At 40.6% G+C, this 23,431-nt stretch overlaps 1 long non-coding RNA gene across 3 annotated transcripts in view; it reads left to right on the forward strand.

The window, feature by feature from the left end:
- Positions 1-12,710, forward strand: part of LOC114230252 (uncharacterized) — a 275,275-nt gene extending 262,565 nt beyond the window's left edge. For 2 of the 3 annotated variants that reach the window (XR_008558548.1, XR_003616123.2), the window contains one exon: positions 146-372. This is a non-coding gene — a long non-coding RNA (uncharacterized LOC114230252). Of the gene's footprint in view, positions 1-145; positions 373-11,118; positions 11,159-12,532 lie in introns of those variants that run through there. The other variant, XR_008558549.1, reaches the window with a different exon arrangement.
- Positions 12,711-23,431: the final 10,721 nt, after the last annotated feature.

Below are 23,431 nucleotides of genomic sequence, written 5' to 3' on the forward strand. Positions count from 1 at the left end.
CACACAACTAGCATTTACTTTTAATATTAACTCCCAACTCTATTTACCTAAAAAAAAAAAAGAAAGAAATTTGACCTTATGTTTTTGTAGAACTGTAAGGATATGGAATTTAGCTATCACTAATCTCTGATTTTTTTGTTTGCAGACCTCCCACTGTTTATCTCAGTGATAAATCTCTACAATAAATTTTGACTTGAAAAATTTCAGCATATCACGAAAATGGGAAAGACAAATGAAGGCTATGAGATGAGACAAATATTTGGCAAATCCTGTAAAGCACTTAGAGTAAGCTTTATTAAGTGTGGCAGAATCAGATGATCATTACTGTATTTATTTTTATCTGGGGTCAAACATAATTAAAATAAAACATTTTCTGTGAGTTTCCAAATTAACCTAACGATTTATTGGTCTCTAAAGATCTTTGTAGATGGTAATCTTGGCTAGAGTTCTAAAAGAGGGCTCTCTAGATTTGGAAAGAAGTTGGAAAATAATTTGTTTAAAATCTAAGTTTTAAAAATCCCAAGAAACACCATGAGAGAAAGTTTTGTGACATATTGAAGATTTAGTTAAAAGGTGCTATCAGGGATTTTTATGGCAGGCTGAATCTAAAATGCCCAGTTTGTCATGGTTTAGAACTGCAGAGATCAAGGAAGAAATGTAGCTGCCCTCTTGTGGCCAAATTAGGTTTTTTTCCCCCTCTCTGTCTCAATACTTGGAGGAAAAATGTTATTTTTCTCCACCTGGAGCTATTAATGCAATAGTGTAAGAGTAATAAAACATTTTAAGTTTTCAGATGAGCCAAAGGACCTTTCCCTCGAAGCAAGGACCTTGCAGGTAGTAAATATATACTTTTCAGTTGAGCAAAACTCCTGGTTATTGGATTATATTAAAACTAGAGGCCCTTTCCACCATACCCTAAGAGAAGTCACTTGAGATTTCTGGGAAGACTTTAAGAATTAAATCCTCAAGTCTACAAATACTTTTTGGGGGGAAGCAGTGGGAATTCACTTCAGGGACAGATATCTATATATATAAAAGCCTAAGCGACTGCCCGACTATTCAACCATTCAACTGTTTGACCTTTCGACCAGTAGCTATGATGCACACTGACCACCAGGAGCAGACACTCAATGCATAGGAATGGAAACATGGAACAGATTGATGAATCTCAGAGGGAAGGGGGGAGGTAAGAAGAGATTAACCAAAGATCTTATATGCATACTAGAGGCCTGGCATGTGGGGATCAGACTGAAACTGGCCCAGTATAAGGATCTGTGCACCGGTGGGGTCCCTTGGCCTGGCCTGTGGGGATCTGTCCGAAACTGGCTCTCCAACATCCCCTGAGGGGTCCCAGATTGCGAGAGGGTGCAGGCCAGGCCAAGGGACCCCACCGGTGCACGAATCCATGCATCGGGCCTTTAGTAGGAAATAACAATAGGAAGCATTTGGCAAATCTTAGCTGAATAATCAAAGCTAAGTCACCTAACCTGTGAGCTAGCTTAGGCTTCATTTTTCTGATATGTATGTAAGATGAGAGAGTTCAAAGGTAACTTCCCAGGCTCCTTTTAGTTGATGAACAGGGCAGATTGTTTTCCTGTCTCTGGAATTTCTTTCCTTTCTAGTTATGTGGCTTTATGACTAATGAACTAAAAGAGCCAGTAGGGGAATTGTGTGATGAAACCTTTGAAAACTGCAGGGCCATAGGAAGATTTTTAGGATTGCCGCATTGGTCATGTGAGATTTTTCAGTTTATTAATACAAATACTGAATTTGTTAAGTATCTGCTATGTGCTATGCATTATTCGAGATGCAAGTAATACAATAGTGATGCGGGAAAGAATCTTTGTCTTTAAGATATTATAGTTTTTTAAAAATTAAATTCAATCATTTTTATGTGACTTTACACAGTGTGCTTTTACATTCATATGATTCTGAAAATAAGAAAAAGAACTTACCTTAAACTTTACATTTTTTCTAGGTGAGACTGGCTTAAAGCTTAGCAAAACTCTCAGTAAACTTGGGCAAAACGTTGGTCTGGAATAAAATCTCTGAGGTCAGGATAAGTATGCCTTTGGTGAAGCTTCTAGTGGAAGAGGTGACTGGCTACGTTTTGGTCATTCTTAAAACTGTTATTTTCAGGCTATTTTTTTTTTAACATAAAAAGAAATCCTAGTAGGTTCCATGTCCTTCTGAAAAAATGCATTTTCTGTGTTCTGTTTTCATATTCATATCATGATGTGGAATGGTTAATTTAAAAAGCAAGATTTATTTTTAAATGATTTATACTTTAATTTTTTTTTATTTTATCATGCTAAGATAATTTTTCTTGTCTTGTTTTCCTCTCAAGTCCTTGTACATACTCTAATATGTAAAACAGAGAAACAATCATAAATTTTGAAACATTTATTATTTTTGATGTGAGAAATCATCAGCTATACATTTCTAAAATGAAAGTTGATGTACATTACTAGTTATATGGCTATACACATGTGTGCTATAATTAGTTTACAGAATTTTGATAAAAATAATTACTCCAGATTACAAGAAGTTCTGGGAAGACCTCTTGATGACACAGATTTTTTTCCTGTTGCCTTGGTATTTTAGGAATATCTTGTACATCATCCTATATAATAAAGAGGTAATATGCAAATTGACACTCATGCCCTTGTGTCACAAGATGGCCGCCTCCACGTTGTCACAGATGGCTGCCCCATGTCATCACAAGATGGCCACCCCCACATTGCCACAAGATGGCCGGCAGGGGAGGGCAGTTGGGGGCAATCAGGCCTGCAGGGGAGGGCAGTTGGGGGAGACCAGGCCTGCAGGGAAGGGCAGTTGGGGGGGGGACCAGGCCTGCAGGGGAGGGCAATTGGGGGTGATTGGGCCAGCAGGGGAGCGGTTAGGTGTCAATCAGGCTGTCAGGGGAGTGGTTAGGGGGCTATCAGGCTGGCAGGCAGAAGCAGTTAGGGGCAATCAGACAGCCAGGCAGGCAAGTGGTTAGGAGCCAGCAGTCCAGGGATCGGGCCTAAACTGGCAGTTGGACATCCCCCGAGGGGTCCCAGATTGGAGAGGATGCAGGCTAGGCTGAGGGACACCCCCTGCCCCATGCACGAGTTTCATGCACCAGACCTCTAGTCTACTATATGTGTCTTTGTTATAAGTTAGTGTTTAGTTAGATAGAACATCTGAACTCTGTTCAACTTGGCAGTGTAAAGAGCCTGGAGTCCAATGATTTGTCTTTAGGGTGGTGTTTAGGGAATAACAAAATATTTCAGAATCATTTAGGGTATTACAAGAGGAAATTTGGGAGTGGTTGAAATGCTTTGTGTACTTCTAAGAAGGAAGGATGGGAGAGATTAGAGGAGGAAAATGGTTTTAAAAATTTCACTTAGAGATTTGTAAATATAATAAACATTACTGCAGGTTCATAATAAAATGATCATAAACTGGTAAAAAGATGAGGCTTTTTCTAATTTCAGTGTAATAAAACTGAGAAGGTAAAACAAAACAAAAATAATTCACATTTACAAAGGCAAGTTCATTGATGAGTAATGTTAGAACTACCTCTTGACCAAAGATTTGTCTGTTAGGAAGGCTTTTAAATATTTTTTATATATTTTTATTGACTTCAGAGAGAGGAAGGGAAAGGGAGAGAGAGGTAGAAACATCAACTATGAGAGAGACTCATCCACCGGCTGCTTCCTGCACGCCCCCCACTGGGGATCAAGCCCACAATCCAGGCATGTGCCCTGACTGAGAATCTAACTGTGACCTCCTGATTCATGGGTCAATGCTCAACTACTGAGCCACACCGGCCAGCTAGGAAGACTTTTAAATGCAAAGTGTGTGATATCATTTTGGTACAAATGCTAATATCATAGATTAATTTTTAAAATATGATTATGAGGTAGATAGGCTCTGAGAAAAGTAGTCTAAAGTCTTGTAAAGAATGCACCAGATTCAGATTATGCTGGGTCAGCTGGCTATATGATTTTGGATAACCTTTTAGCCTGTTTCTTTACTTGTAAAGATGATTCCTCTTGCCGGAACCAGTTTGGCTTGGTGGATGGAGCGTTGGTCTGCGGACTGAAGGGTCCCAGGTTCGATTCCGGTCAAGGGCATGTACATTGGTTGCGGGCACATCCCCGGTGGGGGGTGTGCGGGAGGCAGCTGATCGATGTTTCTCTCTCATTGATGTTTCTAGCTCTTTATCTCTCTTCCTTCCTCTCTGTGAAAAATCAATAAAATATATTTAAAAAAAAAAAAAAGATGATTCCTCTTCTCTTGTCCACAGAAGACTCCATGCTTTCCTCTCTCCACATTTTCTAGGTTTCTAGGAGAGTCTTGCTATACAAATGCTACTCAACTTACAATGGGGTTAAGTCCTGATAAACCCATCAATAAGTTGAAAATATCATATGTGAAAATGCATTCTGCCTACCAAACATCATAGCTTAACCTCACCTACCTTACATGTGTTCAGAACACAATATTCAAAAAAACACTGGCAACACAGTACACTGTAGAACAGCAATTTTTCAACCTTTTTCATCTCATGGTGCACATAAACTAATTACTAAAATTTGGTGGCACACAAAAAATATATTGTTGGCTGATATGACAAAAACAGGTATAATTTTGATTGATTTATAAAAAAAAATAATAATTACCTACTCTTTTTGCTCCACAGTGACTTTTTAAAAAATCAGGTGCCTATACTTGTATATAAGGATTTCTGGTACCAAGAATGAACCAATCAGACACAACTTTATTATGCTACATGACCAATAAGATGCAACTCTATTATATGACCTATATAGTTATGGTTCAAGATAGGGCATTCACATCGGATGTCTATTGTGTTGGCCGTTGTCATTAAAAAAATTTTTTTGAGCTTAGATTTTATTCTCTCTTTATTTATTTTTATAAATCTTTATTGTTGAAAGTATTACATATGTTTCACTATTCCCCCAACTGACCTCTTCTAGCCTGCCCCTGCCCCCCACCCCAGGCCTTCACCACCCTATTATCTGTGTATTGTGTATTTGACAATCTAAGGGAAAAGAGGTCAGTGCCCCTGAATAAATAATCAGGTATTGCATGTTTTAAAAATTCTTGTGGCACACTGATTGAGAGTCACTGCTATAGAGTATTGGTTGTTTACCTTCATGATCCCATGGCAGATGGGGAGCTGCACTTCATTGCCACTGCCAAGCATCGTGAGAAAGTATCATACCGTATATCGCTCGCCCGGGAAAAGATCAAAATTTGAAACTTGAAATATGTTTTTTACTGAATGCATACTGCTTTTGCACTATCACAAAGTAAAAAAAAAAAATTGTAAATCAAACCATGGTAAGTCAGGACCATCTGTATATCTGTTTTCCAAGATATACCAATCAGTGAGTCCTAATGAGCTAAATGAAGAAAAAATTGTTTAGATGTTGTTCTTTGGGTTAAGCAGTGCATGAAAATCAAACTACGTTTTCTAGCTGTACCAAACAAAGAAGGATTTTTTAAATATATATATTGAAAGCAAAGGGGCCTTACCCCCATGACCTATAAGGAAACCTTCATTTTTGGCGTTTGTTTTGCTGTGAGGTTGTGGAGAGCAGGGCTTTACAATTCCTGCACATATGTCTCAAAGGCCTATCCAAGCATAAATAAGTGGCTGCATGCTCTTTCCTCCATTCATTTGTTCTTTCATTTCACTCAAACACTTCAAGTACTGGGTGTACATTATTGAACATAGTTCTGATATCTTTATGGACAAGACTACGTACAGAGTGTTGCCTAATTCTGGATCACAAACACAAATGTGAGAGAAGAGTCACCAATCAGAGGCTTGTTTGCTATGCCAGGATTTTCCAATTTTTTAAAATAAAGAAGCCAGAAATATAGGCTTTAATGCGAACTCCCTTGACTTTTACAACATCATACAAACCAAACAAAGTTCACTATTTGAGGACTGCCAGTTTGTATACTCTAATTCCAGCTGTGTTAACTACTCTCTCTTGACCTGTCTCCTAATAGCATGATGGTTAAGAGCTAGACAACTTGGATACAAATCACAGTCCCACCACATACTAGCTGTGTGACCCTGGCAAGTTACTTGGCATCTCTGTGCTTTAGTTTTTTCATCTATGAAATGATGATGATGATGATAATAATAGTACTTACTGCATAGCGTTTTTAGGAAGAATCAAATGAGTTAAATATATAAAGTGCTTAGAGTAGTGCCTGGGTCATAGTAGGTGAAATCAAAGTGTTTAATATTATTAGAGTCTCCTTGTGTCCTCTCATGAAGAAACTTGTGAGACCTTTTATTGGGCAGCTCCTATGTACCAGGAACTATGCCAAGTACTTTATAGACATTTTCTCATTTAATCCTCATGCAGTCTCTTGAGGTAGGTGTCATTTCTATTTTACAGTAGAGAGAGCTGAGACTCTAGGAGATTTAGTAACTTGTCCAAGGCAAAGGTGGAATTTGGATGTAAGTGGATCTGATTCCAAAACCCATCGTTTTACCAGAAAGCTCACATCCTCAACCCAGGGAGATGTGTTGTGAATTTGATGCCCGATGGGACATCTTTCACAAAAGGATTTAAGTAAAATTGCCTTAAATGTATCAAGTTGGGTCAAGATGAATTTGGGAGAGCTTTGTTACCTATAAACCTACTGTACCCTGCCAAGGAAGCATGAAGTCCTTGAGTACAGGGACTAAGTCCGCTCTATTTGAAGGTCCCCGCATATTTAATGAGCTAAAATGCTTACAAAGGAATGAATGAGAGACTCAAAATAAGAGGCTCTCAATCTACACCGTTTTTACAATAATGATAAGCCTAGCCAGGCCAGGTATAGGCCCTTGATTACTGCACTAAAAACCCCCAAATGATATAAAACACCCTGCCTCCTTTCCTAACAGTGTTCTTTATAGTGTCAATGAATAGAAATCAGAAGGGATGGGAGGAGTAGAGGCATGTGTGAAGGGAAGGAAGTGGAAAGGAGAAAAGAGTGAAAGTGGAAAATCTGACTGTAGAGATAAAGAGAGTGGGGGTGAGAAAGGCAAAAGCCATTGAGCAAACTTCCTGTCAGCTGCACAAAATGATCTTAGGCTCAGATGAACTTCCCAGATCAGGACAGAATAAAAAATCACACACAACAGTTTCTTTGGAAAATGCCCTTTTCACCTCAACATGTTCTGCTTTTCAGATTGCTTTCAACAGCTTTTGTTTTTGGTTAGATGGAATCAAGGAGTATGAGAAGTTTACTCAACAGAGTATCTGCTATTATAAATCATATGAAGTCTTTCCCAATTAGGGCTTAAGTCACATTCATCTACAACTCTGAGGCAGAAAAATACTAAAATCTTTCTGCTGACTTGTGATGTTTTCAACGGGTTTCAAATTCCTCTTCCATATGAGAGTTTGAACATCCAGGCGTCTTGCTAATCCTTGCCTCCTTGACTTAAATGTATTAGGAGTCAGTGAAATTAGAGAAACCACCAAATAAGTGATTAAAAGGTCTATTTTCAAGAGTCAAATAGAAAACAAACAGGCAAATAGAACTACAGTGCCCACTGTGTCTCTCACTAGGTTGAGGGTCCAATCAGGTCTGCTGCATCTTCATCACTTTGCTGCTCTTCTTCATTTTATTCAGATGGAGTCGTCCCCCTGACGCCTAGGTCAGGCAGGCTTACAGATGGACCTTTGGAACTAATCCAGATACAGAGCAACATTGAGCCCATCCATTCAGAGCCAAGCGCCCCTGTCTGAATGAAAGTTTAGCTAGTGCTCTTTAATAGGCTTACTCCCAGAGTCCTATATTTCCTGGCTGAGGAATGGTGACAGATTTCTTAACCTGAGTTTCAATTTTTTTAATCTGTGAAATGGAAATAATCGTCAAACCTACCTCACATATTTGTGATGATTAAGAGATTTATCATATGTAAAAGGCTTAGCGCAGTGACTATCGCATGTTCATAATAGCTAATAAAATGTTTTAGAGGTAATATTTTCAAAAGAGCAGGTGATCATATTTGCATTGGAAATAACCCCTTTCAAAGTGCTTTGACTTTGTACATTATTTTTAAAGGTTCTTAGTGTGAGATCAAGAACCTTCATTTACCACTCTCCAGAAATCACCTATTTCTATTATAGGACGACTTCTATCCCTTTCTGTAAATTATCCAGACTTCCAAAATGTCATGTATTATTGTCTTTTTTCTTTGAGGGGGAAAAATGGTATAATTATACAGCAACTATATGTAGATAAAGCAGTGGTTGATAAGATTTGTTTTTTTAAAGAAGTAACTATTCCACACTTACTGTTTTCATATTCTACGTTATTTCTCATTTTCATTAAATGACGCACATAATTGTCAGGCCTGAATAAAAATTTCCCAAAGCTTGGTTTCCAGTTCATACTACAAAATATTTTTTGGTCAGTGGAAAGCATCATTGTTAATTCTCAGGGACTGTCCTTCAGAAATTTCCCTATGTCACATTATGATAGGTAGGAGAACTGACAAGCATTGCAATGGCAAAGCAGAATTCAGAATTGTGTTCTATAATCATACTTCATTTAAAATATGTTCCATTCCCAAGACCTTCCCTTGGTAAAGTTGGGATAGGGCAGTGTAGTATAGCAAAAGGCCCCAGGCTTTGGCACCAAACAGACCTGTATTTGATTCTTGGATATACCACTTATTATTGAGTTTTGAATGCATTAATTATTCCAATAAATTTATGGAATGAATAGTTCTCAAACATTTACCATGGATCAGGATCACCTATAAGACATGTTTAAAAACAGATTTCAGACAGAGTTTTTGACTCAGTAGATCTTCTGTTTGGCCCAAGAATTTGCATTTCTAACAAGTTTCCTAGTAATGATGGTGATGATGCTGGTCTGAGGACTATACTTTTAGAACCACTAGGATACATTATGTGCAATAAATTAGGTTCAGATGGTTTCAAAGCGGGGCCAGAATTTCTTAAAGGAATATTGACTTGGAAGATTTTCTGTGAAGATTAGCGATATTGTATAGATGTACCCAGACCTTAGTGGGCAGTCAAGAAATAGTAGATATTCTCTAGAGTCAGATTCTCAAGTTCAAGTTCTGCTGATTGCTGACTAAATGATCCATTGTAAATTCTGTAACCACTCAAAATATTTATTTGTAAAGTGGATGCTATAATCCCAAATTCATATGCTGAAACCTCTAGTGTGGTGGTATTTGGAGATGAAAGATGAGGCCTTTGGCAGCTAATTAGGTTTGATAAGGTCATGAGATTGAAGGCCTCATGATGGGATTAGTCTTATAAGAAGAGACCAGAGAGTGTTCTCCTCTCCTTCCCTTCCTCTCTCCCATTCTCCCTCTCTTCTGCCGTGTGACAACACAGCAAGAAGGTGGCCTTCTGCAAGTCAGGAAGAGAACTCTCTCAAATAATATAATTGTCTGTTACTTTGGTCTTAAAGAACTGTGAGAATTAAATTCCAGCATATGTATTTTGTTATGTCAGCCTAAGCTAATGCAGTGGAGACAACCCCTACCCTGGTAAATTAGAGATATAATGAGATCGTATGTAAAAAGCTCATGGATCAGTGCTGGTTACCTCTAGTAGGAGGCAGCTAATGAGTAATAGCATTATTATTTAATAATTACTTCATCACTATACCCTTTCTTTCAATTCCTTTGCAGGATTTTTACTCATGTAAACTTTTCTAAGAACTCCCCAAATCTGATGGTAAACTGATTGCAGGGCATGTGGCTGAGATGATAAGCAGTGGGGGCTAATTCACGTCACTGCCTTTCAACTTCGTTGCTACAGATTAATTTGTGTCCAAGCATCTCATTTTTGGATCAGTACATATTTGCATAAGAACAAAAATTCTATCAACCTTCTTCCTGGGTTCAGCCTGTCCAAGAGAGTAAGCCATCTTGTGTGGCTCATTTTCTGGTGACGTTCCTTTTTGCAGAGCACATTGGTCAGTTGTCTCCTGGGTGGTATCTTGCACATGTGTTTTCCATTAGAGTAGCAACTAAAGAGTGGCAACTGTGAATCTTTTTTTGGCAGGTGCTCATGTTCCAATTTCTTCTTCTGTAGTTAGCCTGGGGTGGAAGATTTTGGAGGAAGGGAGAGGGAGGCTTATTTATGAATTGAAAATTGGACTTGATGCCTATGACACTGGGTTAAATTGCTCAAACTTAGTTATGATGAAATTTTCCCCTGGTTCTCCCTCTCTCATTAAAATGTCCTCATAAGTAGATTAATCAGGCTTTACATTTGTATAATTGTCAAGCATCCAATTTTGTTTTTAAAATTATGTTAAAATACTAATTACTTGATTAAAGCTCTAAAAGTGAAAAGAGAAAAAAGGAAATCAAATGTTTCTGATTATTTTAGGAACAATATTTTATGGTGAATAACATTTTGGAATCACCTAAACACAAGTGAACAGGCTATCTATCGGGGGTCACCTCTAATAGTTTATTATTTTACTTATGTAAAAGATACACATACCATACATTTACCATATGACCTAGTAATCCCACTTCTAGAGGAATGAAAACTTATGCTTACAACAAATATGTACACAAATATTTACAGTAGTTTATTCATAACTAGAGTCCCGGTGAACAAAATTGTGCAGGGGCGAGGGAGTCCCTAAGGCTGGCCTGCACCCTCTCGCAATTCGGGATTCCCTCATTCGATCTGGGACCACTGGTTCCTAACCACTCGCCTGCCTGCCTGATTGCACCTAACCCCTCTGCCTGCCTGCCTGATCACCCCTAACCGCTCGCCTGCCTGCCTGATCACCCCTAACTGCCTCTGCCTGCCTGCCTGATTGCCCCAAACCACTCTGCCTGCCTGCCTGATTGCCCCTAACTGCTCACCTGCCTGCCTGATTGCCCCTAACTGCTCACCTGCCTGCCTCATTGCCCCTAACCACTCTGCCTGCCTGCCTCATTGCCCTTAACTGCTCACCTGCCTACTTGATCACCCCTAACCATCTCTGCCTCGGCCCCCACCACCACGGCTTCATCCGGAATGACATCTGGAAGGCTGTTTGGTTGTCCAGTCTAATTAGTATATTATGCTTTTATTATTATAGATTGCCTCAAACTGGAAATCACTAAAGTATCCTTCAATGGGTAAGTGGATAAACAAACTGTAGTATACTCATACATTGGAATACTACTAGTAGTATTTGGCAATGAAAAGGAACACACTGTTAAGACGAGCAATGATTTGGATGAATCTTACAGGTATTTTGCTGAGTGAAAAGTTAAATGACAAAGATAACATGATGTTCTTGAAAAGATTACTAGTGAACCATAGTGTTAGAGAATAGACAAGTGGTTTGGCAGTAGTGAAAGTAATAGCATCAGGGTATTTTTGGGGTGATAGAGTTGTTCTGTACCCTGATTGCAGTGGTACATGACTCTATACATGTAGTAAAAATCATAGAACTGTACCCCAAAAGAAGTCACTTTTACTGCATTAATTAAAAATAAAAGATTGGTTAGATGAAATAAGACATTATATCTCTTTTAGGAACATAAATGATTGTCCCAGAATGGTATGCCTTGAGGTTTTAAAATGTGTGTTGATTTGAATCTATTACAGAATTTCTATACAGGTAGGAAATGTCAGGGAGAGATTTATTTATAACTAGAGGCCCGATGCACGAAATTTGTGCATGGGGGTGGGGGGTGGGGAGGGGTGTGTCCCTTAGCCCAGCCTGCACCCTCACCAATCTGGGACCCCTCAAGGGATGTCCGACTGCCCTTTTAGGCCCGATCGGGCCTAAAAGGGCAGTCGGACATCCCTCTCACAATCCAGGACTGCTGGCTCCCAACTGCTCACCTGCCTGCCTGCCTGATTGCCCCTAACTGCTTCTGCCTGCCAGCCTGATCACCCCTAACCACACCCCTGCCAGCCTGATCAACGCCTAACAGCTCCCCTGCCAGCCCGATTGCCCCTAACTACCCTCTCCTGCCAGACTGGTCACCCCCAACTGCCCTCCCCTGTAGGCCTGGTCGCCTCTAACTGTGCTCCCCTGCAGGCCTCATCACCCCCAACTTCCCTCCCCTGCTGGCCTGGTTGCCCCGAACTGTGCTCCCTTGCAAGCCTGGTCACCCCCAACTGCCCTACCCTGCAGGTCTGGGTCCCCCCCAACTGCCCTCCCATGCTGGCCTGATCGCCCACAACTGCCCTTCCCGGCAGGCCATCTTGTGGTGGCCATCTTGTGTCCACATGGGGGCAGCCATCTTTGACCACATGGGGGTGGCCATCTTGTGTATTATAGTGATGGTCAATTTGCATATTACTCTTTTATTAGATAGGATTGTTAGGCAAAATGAAGGGAAGGAAGAAGGGTGAGTTCAATTTTACCCATGGTTTCACATATAACAACCACCAGACATCATAGGACAACATAATGAGTTAACAATAGTCATAAATTGCTTTTCAAAATCTCTAATCCTTGCCACTTATTAACTTTCTGATCCTCTTTGCATTTTCAGAAATGAATTGCATCTGGATTCTGAGTCTGAAATGCTTGAGGTTGGAAGTAGTTGGGTCAAAAGTGGGATTTCATTTTCCTTTATACTGCACATCAGCTATTCATATCCTACCATCTGAAACTAATTTGTTGTGTGTAATTTCTTCCATAAACTTGTTGGAATAAACAATGCATGCACAGCTCCTTAGATGTGTATTCATCAGGGACTTACTTGCCTGTGTGTGATTTTCAGCTCTCTCGGAGCTTTCAGAAGTACCATCCAGCACTTGGGATGTCATGTGGGTTCTTGGAGGACCTATTACTTATAAACTAGGGTGTGTGTGTGTGTGTGTGTGTGTGTGTGTGTGTGTGTTTATCTGTGACATGTGATATGGCCCATGTTCTCCATTCCCAAATTGTTTCTAAGTACAGTTAAGTGAATTAAATAATGGGAACAGACAGGCCCACTCTATGCCTCTGGTCCAAATAAACACAAGATTGGGATTGTTTAATCAAATGGGTGAGAAGTTACAGCATTGTGGTTTGTCACTTGCCCCTTGAAAGTCACCTCAGATGGTGGCAGTTAGTTTCTGGGTGTGGCCTGACTTCAGTTCTGTGATGTGGATGCTAAGCACTTCACAAAGTTCCTCAAATGCTTCTGCCTTCCATCCTTACTGCCAGGAGCTTTGCTAGGTGATGGCATGATATGCAGAGGACTAAAACACATGACCTTGCACATTTCTTCACAGTCCTTACAATGCAAGCAAGTCCTTTTCAAGCTACACTGCAATTTTCCTCTGTTAAAGGGGGACTACCCGAGGGCCAATATGGGTCACTTCTAGTGCTCTTTCAAAAATCCATATTTTCATTTTGTCCCCATAATTAAATCAAAATGCTAGGCTTAAAGACTTCCCTTCTTAATTTGTATACTGCCATTATTACTTTAAGAAAGGGAGTACAATCATTACATAATATTTAAAAAAAAAATTTAAATCATTTTTCATTTTTCAATTAAAGTTGGCATATATTATTATATTGATTTCAGGTGTACCCCCCATGATTAGATATTACATAACTTACTAAATGATCATCCCAATAAATTGTGCACCCATCTGACACCATGCATAGTTATTCGAATATTAATGACTATATTCCCTATGCTGTACTTTACATCCCCATGACTATTCTTTGTAACACCCAATTTGTACTTCTTAATCCCTTCACCTCCCATCTGGCAACTGTAAAAATGATTTCTTTATCTATAAGTCTATTTCTGTTCTGCTTGTTTGTTTATTTTGTTTGTTAGATTCAATTGTTGAAAGATACTTATTTTTTACCATTTTATTGTTCATGTTTTTATCCTTTTTAAAGAAGACCCTTTAACATTTCATATAATACTGTTCTTTTTATTTTTTAAATAGATTTTCATTCATTTTTTTTTTTTTTTTAGAGAGAGAGGAAGAGAGAGGGAGAGAGAGAAAAACATCAATTACTTGCCTCCCATAAGTGGTGACCCCAGTGGTCTGGGATGTGTTAAGAAATCTATTGTAAAGTGAAAGACAAGTTGTTGATTCTGGCCCACCCTATAAAAATTTTACAAAGGTACAATACCTATGGGCCTTTTTTGATTTTGGAGGCAACCTATTCCTCATATGGTGTGTTATTCCAGCCTATTTACCAAGTGACCTAAACTGCTAGTTTTGAGTGGGAAACAGAACAAGAGAAGGCTGTGCAAGCTGCTCTGTCACTTGGGTCATATGATCCAGCAGATCCAATGGTGCCTGAAGTGTCAATGGCAGATAGGGATGCTGTGTGGGGCCTTTAGCAGGCCCCTATAAGGAAAACACAGTACAGGACCTTAGGATTTTGGAGCAAAGCCCTGTCATACTCTGCAAATAACTACTTTCCTTTGAGAAATAGCCCATGACCTTCTACTGAGCCTTCATGCTTAACCATATGCCACCAAATTAACATTGGACATGAGCTTCCCATCAAGAACTGAGTGTTATCTGATCCAGCAAGCCATAAAGTTGGGCATGCACAGAAGCACTTTATTCTCAAATGGAAGTAGCATATCTGTAATCCTAATATATAAAAACCCAGGGTCTGTAATGTTCAAAATGACCTAAGGCTCAACTGAAAGCAAGGCTCCGGTGGGCGGGGACTGGTGAGTGGGCTGAACTGCTGACCTCTTAGGGAGAGGGAGAGGCAGGGATGATCAGCGGCTACCTTGGATGCTGGCTAGGCCCAGAGAGAGAGAGGAGCAAGATCTGATCCACAGCCTTGAGACCCTGCTTCTTTCTCTCTCTGGGTCTTGACAGCAGCTGCGCCTCTCTCTCTCTCTGAGAGATCAGCAGTTCAGCCCACTCTCCAGCAGCCTGGGGTGGCTGTTGATCAGCCCCGCCTCTCTGATCAGGCTGGGAGGTAGGCCTGGAAATGCTGACTGGCATAGAAAGCAACCAATCAGAATCAAATCTGGGTGAAGTGCGAGGAGCCAATGGCTGCCTAGGAGGCAGAGCTTCTGACACTGACTGGCATAGAAACCAACCAATCAGAACCTAATCTGAGTGAACTGCAAAGGCAGAACCTAAGGTGGGGGCTGAGGAGGGGTTTTAAGGGCAACAGCTGTTTGGTGTAAGGTGTAAGAAAGCAGTTCAATTTTTTAATGACTAGTGTGGCAGTATAGTGCATATGGCTGGCTATCAGTCTAGATATAGGGATTATGTATTTTTGTCTGCCAAGAGCATCTCCTCTTGCTGGAAAAGGCTTTCTCTCCTCCCCCACCCCCTCCATTTAAGCAATCCTATCTTATATAATCTATCTATACTAATAAAAGAGTAATATGCTAATTAGACCGGGTTGACCGGCCATCTTCCAGACGTCTGACTTCCTTGCGGACAAAGCCATGGTGGTGGGGGCTAAGGCAGAGGCAGTTAGGGGTGATCAGGACGGCAGGGGAGGGCAATTGGGGGTGAGATCAGGCTGGCAGGGGGTTAGGGGCAATCAGGCGGCAGGGGAGGACAGTTCAGGGCAAGATCAGGCTGGCAAGGGAGGGCAGTTGGGGGCAACAAGGCCAGCAGGGAGGTTGGGGGCGAGATCAGGCTAGCAGGGGAGGACAGTTCAGGGCAAGATCAGGCTGGCAGGGGAGGGAAGTTAGGGACGATCAGGCAGGCAGAGGCAGTTAGGGGCAAGATCAGGCCAGCAGGGGAGGGCAGTTAGGGGCGATCAGGCAGGCAGGCAGGCAGGTTAGGGGCAATCAGGCAGGCAGGCAGAGGGGTTAGGGGCAATCAGGCAGGCAGGCAGGTGAGCAGTTAGAAGCCAGCGGTCCCCGATTGGAGAGGGTGCAGGCTGGGCTGAGGGAACCCCCCCCACAACACACTTTTGCACGAATAAAAGTATAATATGCTAATTAGACCAGACAGGTGAGAGACCTTCCGGATGTCATTCTGGATGTCCTTCGGATGAAGCCCCGGCAGTGGGGGCTAAGGTAGAGGCTGTTAGGGGCAATCAGGCAGGCAGGCGAGCAATTAGGGGCGATCAGGCAGGCAGGCAGAGTGGTTAGGGGTGATCAGGCAGGCAGGCGAGCAGTTAGGGGTGATAAGGCAGGCAGGCAGAATGGTTAGGGGTGATCAGACAGGCAGGGAAGTATTAGGGGTGATCAGGCAGGCAGGCAGAGGGATTAAGGGTGATCAGGCAGGCAGGCAGAGGCGATTAGGGGCGATCAGGGAGGCAGGAGAGCAGTTAGGGGTGCTCAGGCAGGCAGGCTAGCTGTTAGGGGCAATCAGGCAGGCAGGCAGAATGGTTAGGGGTGATGAGGCAGGCAGGCATAGGCGGTTGGGGGCGATCAGGCAGGCAGGCAGAGGGGTTAGGGGTAATCTGGGAGGCAGGCAGAGTGGTTAGGGATGATCAGGCAGGCAGGCAGGCAGAGTGGTTAGGGGTGATCAGACAGGCAGGCGAGTAGTTAGGGGCAATTAGGCAGGCAGGCAGAGTGGTTAGGGGAAATCAGGCAAGCAGGCAGAGGGGTTAGGGGCGATCAGGCAGGCAGGTGAGTGGTTAGGGGCAATCAGGCAAGCAGGCAGAGGGGTTAGGGGCGATCAGGCAGGCAGGTGAGTGGTTAGGGGCAATCAGGCAAGCAGGCGAGCAGTTAGGGACCATCAAGCAAGCAGGCAGAGTGATTAGGAGTGATCAGGCAGGCAGGCAAGTAGTTAGGGGTGATAAGGGAGGCAGGCAGAGTGGTTAGGGGTGATCAGGCAGACAGGCGAGTAGTTAGGGGCAATGAGTCAGGCAGGCAGAGTGGTTAGGGGCAATCAGGCAGGCAGGCAGGAGAGCAGTTAGGAACCAGCTGTCCTGGATTGCCAGAGGGATGTCCGATTGCAGGATCGGGCCTAAACTGGCAGTCAGACATCCCCCGAGGGGTCCTGGATTGTGAGAGAGTGTAGGCCGGGCTGAGGGACTCCCTCCTCCCATGCACAAATTTTGTGCACCAGGCCTCTAGTATACATATACAGATATGATATGGCCTGAAGGTATAAGTAATTTACATGAAGAAACAGCCCAAATGCCCATGGTCCTTCCTTCTGCTATACTGCCTTCTCCTCCCAGCCTGCACCTATGGCTTCATAGAGAGTTCCCTCCAATCAGTTGATAGAGGATGAGAAGACTCAGACCTGGTTTATGGATGGCTCTGCAAGACTTGCAGGCACCACATGAAATGAAAGACAGCTACAGCCTCTTTCTGGGACATTTTGAAGGAAAGTAGTAAAGGAAAATCCTCCCAGTTGGCATAACTTCAAGCAGTGTACCTGGTTGTTCACTTTGGTTGAAAAGAGAAATGAAATTATATTCTGATTCATGGACTATGGCCAATGCAGTTGGTCAAGGATCTAGAAGGAACATGATTAGAAAACTAGTGACAAAGAAATGTGGGGAAGAAGTATGTGAATTAACCTCTCTGAATGGGGAAAGCAAAAAAACCATGAAGGTATTTGTATCCTATGTGAATGTTCACTGAAAGATGACCTCAATGGAAGACGATTTTAATAGCCAAGTGAATAAGATGAGTTGTTTTCTGGGTACTAGTCAGCTTCTTCCCCCTTTTAGTGCCCAAAGGCTCATAAGCAAAGTAACCATGGTGGCAAGGATTAAGGTTTTGCATGGGCTCAGCGATATGGATTTCCACTCACAATGACTGACCTGGATACAGTCACTGCAGCAAAGACCAACTCTTGAGTCCCCAGTAGGCACCATTCCCTAGGGCATTCACCTGGCTACCTGGTGACAGATTGATTTCATTGGACTGCTTCTATCATGGAAGGGGCAGTGTTTTGTTCTTACTGGAATAGACACTCTGGATCTGGACTTGCCTTCCCTACATGTAGAACTTCTGCCAAAACTACCACTTGTGGCCTTACAGAGTGCCTTATCCACTCTCATGGTATTCACCACAGCATTCCTGCCGATCAAGGAACTCACCTCACAGCAATATAAGTGCTGCATCAGGCCCATGCTTATGGAATGTTTACCATGCTCCCCACCGTCCTGAAGCAGCTGGCCTGACAGAATGTTGAAATGACGTTTTGAAGACTCAGTTATAGCACCAGCTAGATGGAAATACCTGGTAGGGCTGGGGCAAGGTTCTCCAGAGGCTATATATGCTCTGAATCAGCATTCAATATGTGGTGCTATTTCTCCAATAGCTAGGATTCATGGGTCTAGGAATCAAGAATGGAAATGAGAGTAGCACCACTCACTATTATCCTTAGAAACCCACTAGCAAAACTTCTGCTTCCTATTCCCATGACTTCTGCTCTGCTGTCTTAGAGATATTAGTTCCAAAAGGAGGGATGCTTCCTTCAAGAGATACAACAATGATTCAATTGAACTGGACGTTAAAACTGTTGCCTAACCACTTTGCACTCTTCATGCCTCTTAATCAATAGGCAAAGAAGAGATTTACTGAGCTGGCTAGAATGACTGATCCTGGCTGTGAAGGGAAAGTTGAACCCCTTAAATATGAAGAGTTAGTGCCTGATGGATAAACAACCTGTTCTAGAATATACTTTCTTCACTTTTTTTTTTTTTTTTTAAGGCTGGCTTCTTATTTATGGAGATAGCTCAAATGTGACCTCTTCAGGAGGTCTTTCATGATCACCTGCATAAAGTAATGCATTAATTCCACAGCTGCAATTACTCTCTATTTTATTCATGCTCTATTTCCTTCCTAGCATTTCACATGCTCTAAAATTATTTTTTATGTCTTTGTTTATTATATTTCTTCTCCCACTCTATGAAGCCTGTGACTTTGTATAATTTCTTCAGTACCAAGAACAGTGCCTGGAATATAGATTCTCCGAAAATACTTTTGTTATTTTTTTAAGTATTTTTGAGCAACACAAGAACTCATGGCATCCAAGGAAATTAGGCAAGGTAGGGGTAGGTCCTGCGGAAACTCGGCATTGTCTTGCATAAAAACTGCCACAGTGGAAGCCATTATGTTTTCTTCAGACAGTGCAGGGTTAATCACCTCAGATGGGGTAGGGGAGGAGGATGGAGAAGCCATTCCTGCTGGCAAAGAAGGCTCCTCAGAAATTAGGGGCTCAATATCCTCAGCTTCATCAGGGTCTTTCCACCCAACACTTTTCTAACTTTCTGGACCCTATTCCAATCAATCGAATCCAAGAGTTGGATATGTTGGTCTAGAGCTCAGGGAATAGTCAGGGCTAGAAATATGAATTTGTGATTCACTAGCGTGTAGATAGTATTTAAAGATATGGGACTCAATACTGAAACCTACAACCCCTCAGAGAGACTATAGATAGAGTAAAGGCCTGAGGACCTAATTAGGGAAGTTTCTAAACTCTCATATTCAAGTATGCGCCATTGCTCCAGAAAGAAGATTTAAAATGATGATTTCCAGTACAAGCAACTCATTTATTCAAACAATTACTAAAAACCTACTATGTGCCAGGAAATCTTCTAGGTGCTAGGACTACTACAGTGAACACTACACAGTCTCAGCCTTCAAGGTCTGTACATACTGATGAGGAAAACAGACAATAAAAAAAAAAAACCCAAACAAGTATGTAACCAAATGTTAAGTAGTGATAGGTACTATGAAGAAAAATAAAGCTGGGTAAGAGGATGAATTGAAGGGGTTATTTTAAATAGGTTAGCTGGGAAAGGTGTTTCTGAAAAGGAGTAGGGACTTGAAGTGAGAGAGCTAACTATGTGAACATCTGGAGAATGGAGCAGGTTGATTATGAAAAGCAAGAAAGAATGTCAGTAACTGACTGAAAGTGAAGCTCGGGGTCTGATTCTGTAAGGTCTTAAGAGGGAAGGAGAGCGGGGCTTAGTCTTTTCTCCCTTTGAGGAATATACTCAGCTGAGCCTATGGAAAAAAATATGTATAGTGTATAGTATATGGTATATAATAATTCAATCCATGTTAAAAAATATCTATTTCAGGACTGTTACTCCTCTGAAAACTCTTGAATTCACAGAGTATTTATAAATTGGTTTTTGGTCTGCTCTCTTCACTAGTATGTAAGCTCCATTAGGGTAGTGATTTTGCTCACTGCTGTATCGCAAGTGCCTAGAATAATTACTGGCACATAATAGATGTTCAATAGATGTTTGAGAAATGAATTAGTAAGTGAAGTAATATGAACTTGCTCATCAATGCACCTTGACCCTTCAACTAGAAAATGCTGAAAATACAAATGAATTTAGGCTAGTTAAAATTGAATTTAACTAACATTTTATCTTTTATAGCAATTGCTTTGTTTTCTGGGTACTAGTTATAATTTTTCTCTTATAACATTAATTTTAGTGGTAATTGTGGGAGATAATCCCTATTCAAATGGAATACCTACTCAAACTTCAGAAACTCTTAAGTTAAAAAAAAGGTAAGCAAAGATGGCAAACAAAAATATCTACTCATTTTCCTCCCAAGTTATAAAAATGACCAGCAAAAATAAATAAATAAATAAATAAAAAATAAATAAATAATAAATAAATAAAAATAAAAATGACCAGCAACTTTTAGGTTGTTTTATTTCATAATAAATTTAGCAAGGAAGATACAAGTGTATTACAAGCACAAACATGGAAATATACTAACTTCTCTGGTTTCGGTGATAAGTCTATGAGTGGTAGGCTAATGATCACCATTTTAGCAGATTGGGACCACCTTTCTTAGAAAATTTCTCTTCAGGGTTAAATTAAGAGTGTTTATTTTATTTTATTTTATTGTATAACCATAAACACATCACAGCAGATCTAACTTGAGGTGCTTCCTGATGCTTTTTTTTTTTTATGGTTCTAAAATACTGGCAATATTTTGTTTCTTTTTTAAATCAATTTAATGGGGTGACATTGGTTAATAAAATTATATAGGTTTCAGGTGTACAATTCTATAATACGTCATCTGCATATTGTGTTGTGTGTTGACCACCTCAAGTCAAGCCCCCTCTTCTACCTTCCCTTACCCCACTTCCCCACTAGTAATCACCATACTGTCGCCTGTGTCTATGAGATTTATTTGTTTTTGCTTAATCCTTACTGATGCTTGTTTAGATGCTGAAGGCAATGCATTAGGAACTGATGGTGACCAATTCTTATCCAATCAGTTCCTGATGCAGTATCTGCGACATCAAAACTGTAATCATTATATTAAGTCTCATTTATTTCCAAATGTGGCAACTTTTTCCCGTTTTGTTCCTACATATGACAATTTCAATTAAGCAACTTTTTAACATGTCCCATAATAAATCAGTTTGAAGTCACACTAATGAATTATTTCCCCAGTTTACCAAGAAACATTATAAATCTAATGTTTATAACACTCATTTAGTATAATTAGTTATTTCAGGGCAAACTAGTGTGGATAAGTATTTTTTAGAGAGGATATTTGAAAAATAGGTTTTCTTAAGTCACTCATTCCTGATTTATAATGATAATTTAAAAACTATTTAAATCCTAAGGTTTATATGAATGAAACAATCTGATGATAATGTAATTTTAGATTCATTAATTAGCATAAACTGCACGTACATTTTCAAGATAAGTTTGTCATGTCTTTTTAACTATACTGAAATTCTAGCTCACTGAAAATTTGAATTAGAATTAGCAGATATAGCAGGTACATGACACCAAGAAGAATGTAATGGCCAAACATACAATCCCAAGAACATTACTGGTTTCTTACCTTATCGATCATTTTCAGGTCTGGTTTTAATGATCTTATCAGATAATTCTAACTAATCCTCTAGAATTCCCCCAAATATAGAATGAATGAAGGCCTCCAATATTATTTAGTAAATATATCCTCTGTCCAATGGAACTTCTGGTTTACATGGGGTATTTTAGACATAAATGGTAGAAAGTAATTGGGTAAGGGATTTGGAAGTAGAATAGAGGTTACTGAATGGTGGAGATCAAAATGGAGACTGGAGAGTTCACTCCCTGATTGCTATCTATTTGTCTTCATTTATCTGGATCCCAAATAGGACTAAAAGTTAAGGTTGCTTTTGTATTTTTATTTTACAGATGGTGAAATTTTGGAATATGTTGAAGTACTTCAGGGGCATAATTTCCAGCTTATTCTCTCTCTTTTTAAATAGAGTTCTTATCTATGATCAAGTGTGTTATCTCAGTTTTTAAAACAGATGCTTACTTAAGGTTTATATGCTTTTCATACAGAATATGCAGGTAAGCCAAAGGACTTGTAAGCAGAATGGTATTGGAAACCCTAAAAACTTCTATTGGAGAAGGAATACCAGAAGGAACCAAAAATTCAGCCTATCATGATATTCCCCTATAACATGGTCTTTCTGTAGCTAGTTAGATTTGACAGATTAGGGAACTGAGTTAACTCTAACAGTGGCTGGGAAATTACTTGGTATTGTGTCATTTTGTGAGTAGGAGGAACATGATAAGAAAATAAAAGTAGGCCAAGAAGGGGGTCCTTCAAGGTTTGATTGTTGCAAATAGTATGCTCTGTGTGATCTTCTCTAAGTAGCATCATTTATCAAAAGCAATGGGACAGGAGTTCAGTTGCCCACATATCAAGATTCTAGGCACCTATTGACTATTTGGAGCACTTAGTATAAGACTGTAACAAGTTTTAAAAGTCCCGAGGACTAGGATATGGTGGCTGGGATGGTTAGATAGGGGGATATCATCTATCATTGCAAACTACTTCAGGGAAGAAGGATTTGTGGAGATGGACTGTCATAAAACAGGAAAATCCTAAAATCCAGGTCACAATTTTAAGCACTCTTTGGAGCATTGTATAGGGTAAGGGCATCTTCCAGTAATTGAAGTGTCCATAATAGAACTAAAAAGTGGAGGATCACGCTTTCCAGAGTGTCTCCCTGAGGTTTTTCCAGATAGATCCTACTGGTAAGTCCATTCCAGGTGACAAGATTGTCAGACAGATAGGGGGCAGCCTCGTGTGTTCCTAGAATCGATTGAACTCCTCTCTTCTCCCACAATTTTCACCATACTATTCCCATAACTCCTACTCATTCTTCAAATCTCTACCTCACCTTCAGTCTAGATGAGATCTCTCCATTCTTTGCTTATGGCAGTTAAACATCTATAATCACAATGGGGATATTTACATAATTGGCTAACAACCAACTCTTCCACTAGACGTAGGGCAGGAATGGTTTGCTCACAGCTGCATTCCCAATACAGAATCTGGTACCTCACTGTCATTACGTTTTTTGTTTGTTGGTTTTTTAGTGGAAAATAAAAAGCAGCTATATTTTGGGAGCAGCAGAACTTGAAGCTAGAGTTTCTTCTTGGTCAAGCAAGTTGGCTGAGTTTAGCACCATCCCCATCCTTACCCACTTCAGACCACCATGATCTTTGCTAGTAGAGTGTTTTGAGGATATGAATTAAATAATGCTATATATTT

This window comes from Eptesicus fuscus, chromosome 16 (genome assembly GCF_027574615.1).
Source record: "Eptesicus fuscus isolate TK198812 chromosome 16, DD_ASM_mEF_20220401, whole genome shotgun sequence".
Taxonomy (NCBI): domain Eukaryota; kingdom Metazoa; phylum Chordata; class Mammalia; order Chiroptera; family Vespertilionidae; genus Eptesicus; species Eptesicus fuscus.